Raw genomic sequence first — 2,511 nt, 5'->3', positions numbered from 1 at the left:
ATTTTCTTCAGTGAAATAAATACGAGGTCCCTGACAGTAACATTCACCATGACACCAGCCAGGCCTGGTACAACGCTAACGCAGGCTAATTCACACAAGAAATTCAGTGGGAAAACCAAGCCAAACATAACCAACTATGCCTAGCACTACTCCAGCATAAACCTGAAAGCTCAATCCCAACTGGCACTTCACGGGCCACCCCAAAATGCAGCCCAGTGTGCCACGGTAGCAGACACTATGGCACAAAGCCTGCCTCCTGGAGCTAGCCCAAGAGCTCAGCCTGTGCTGCGTTTCAGCAAAATGACTGAGAAATGACTTAACCAGGTAATGTAAGTGCCTTGAAGGAGATAAAGGCAAGTACTCAGGATGTATGAGGCGCAGTGAAGCGCACTGAGGCACTGGCATTGACATATACAAGAGCTGAGGCCAGCACACCAGGCATGCACACATTCAACTGTCAGACCTTCCAGGAAGGCCTGAGCCAGCCATGTGCTGGCGGGCACAGCAGAAGAGAACCGGGCACACAGAGGGCTGGAACTGGGTGCCGACCCTGGCCAAGTCCCAGCACTGCCACAACAGCCTCGGTGCTGCGGGAGCTGAGCTGGCTGCAGGAGCCAGAGTCCAGCTGTCTGGCTGTGCTCCTCGCTCCAACAGCTGCTTCTCTTCTCCTTTAGAAAAAAGGTGGTGGGCTGGATGAAAGCATTCACTGGTAATTTTGGCTGATGAGCCACTATTTGGTTCATACCAGATCAGATGACTCAAGGTTCTTTTGGTGAGAAACTCTTAGAATACAGTAGAGTACTGTGCTGTTCAGGACAAGGAGCTTGAAGAGCCACAGCCTTGATTCAGCAAAGCACAAGCCTAACTTGCAAAGACTAGGAGCGTGCCAAGACCTCCGATGACCTCACAGGGGCTATTCAGGTCTCTGAGGTTGAGGTGGTGCTAAGCATTGAATTCGCAGAGCCAGCACAACTCCATCTGATTGAAGGTGAAACACTGCGCTCAGGCAGCAACACTGGGGCTGTCCACGGGTTCCTCAAGGTCTGCAGTACCTCAGAAACCTGTGGTCCCTACTCTAGAGACTATGTTGGGAGGCTGTGACTGGTGTGGGGGGGGCCTGGCTTCTGTAGGAGCTTTGCAACAATATGCAAGCCTGGGAAAAAAAAAAGGGAAAAAAAAAAGGGAAGAGTTGAGAAGGCACAAGCAGACTGTGTAACAGACAAGACAAAAGCAGTACAGAAACAGCAGCAAGAAGGGAAAGCGCAAAGCAAACCCATGCAAGTCAGCCAATCTCATCAGAACTCAGCAGAACACACAGAGTAGACTTCCCATTAGAGTGCATTAGAAAATAGAAGGCAAATAAAAGCTCACAGCAAACGTTAAGAAGGCTTCCCTAGCAATATTTCCCTTTCTCCCCTGCAAAAGCGTTTGTTAAATTGCTGTCTAGCAGAGTCAGCAGTACCCAATGGAGACGTGACCTACATACCTCGGCAATACAATGGCTGAGCAGCCGATCACGTCCATGTAGATAGGCAGATGAGATGGGTAACTGACTGGTGGAGAGTGGGATTCACTGGGGTGAATCCAAATAGGCAGAAATTCAGACAGAAAGCATAAAATGGATCGTTTCCAGAGAGCTTGCTTAGGGGAATGACAACAGCAAGCAGGAAGCTATGATCATCCAATAGCACCAAAATGAAAATTACAAATATATTATTCGAATCTCTCTCATTTCTGATTTGTAGTGGGTTATATCAGAGATCAAGATCACTTTTTTTTTTTAGTGTAAGAATCCTACACTGTTTTTTTCTTTGCACTTTATCATCACACTGCAATCGTAACTGGTTAGGCATAACCACCCCATATGAAGATGTTAGCAAAGTGACAAGCAGCAACTGCGGAGCACCATCCCTCCCTGACACCACACTCACTGCAGCACATCCCGCCTGAGCTGTGTCCCGTCCTCATTCTCACACAGCTCCTGGGGCTGCCACCTCCTCTGGGACGAGGAGCTGGGCAGGCTGGGCTGGGCTGCTGCCCACCACACCAGGCTAGGGGAAAGCGGGCAGCTTCCTCCAGTAAGGCGTGGTGGTAGTAACTCTGGTAACTTTGCACTCACAAAAGCGGCATCTCCACGGCCACCAGAGGATGGAAGTCCGTGGCTGTAACGCCCTGCTGGTAGCATTGTTCGGCCACGTTCAGTGAGCGCGAACCTGGGCAACTCGACGTAACTGCCCCGACACGTGCAGAACCGAGCCCGCCTCCGCTCCACGGCCCGTGCCAGGCTCCAGCACTAAGAAAACACAGCCAGAAGGTTGAGTGACCCATCAGCACGCGGCAGGGCTCTGACACGGCGCTGCACTGACCGGGCCCTGACCGGCAGCCGATCGCTATCGAACAGACGGGGTCTACGATATAGCCTTATTTGGGCAAAAGCAGCCTTCTGAGCCGCCCCGCCGTACTTTCCTTCGGAACGACTCTATTTGGCCGCTTACCCGCTGCGGCGGAAGC

This window comes from Meleagris gallopavo, chromosome 8 (assembly GCF_000146605.3).
Source record: "Meleagris gallopavo isolate NT-WF06-2002-E0010 breed Aviagen turkey brand Nicholas breeding stock chromosome 8, Turkey_5.1, whole genome shotgun sequence".
In the NCBI taxonomy this organism is placed as follows: Eukaryota; Metazoa; Chordata; class Aves; order Galliformes; family Phasianidae; genus Meleagris; species Meleagris gallopavo.
This window is presented reverse-complemented; position numbering follows the sequence as displayed.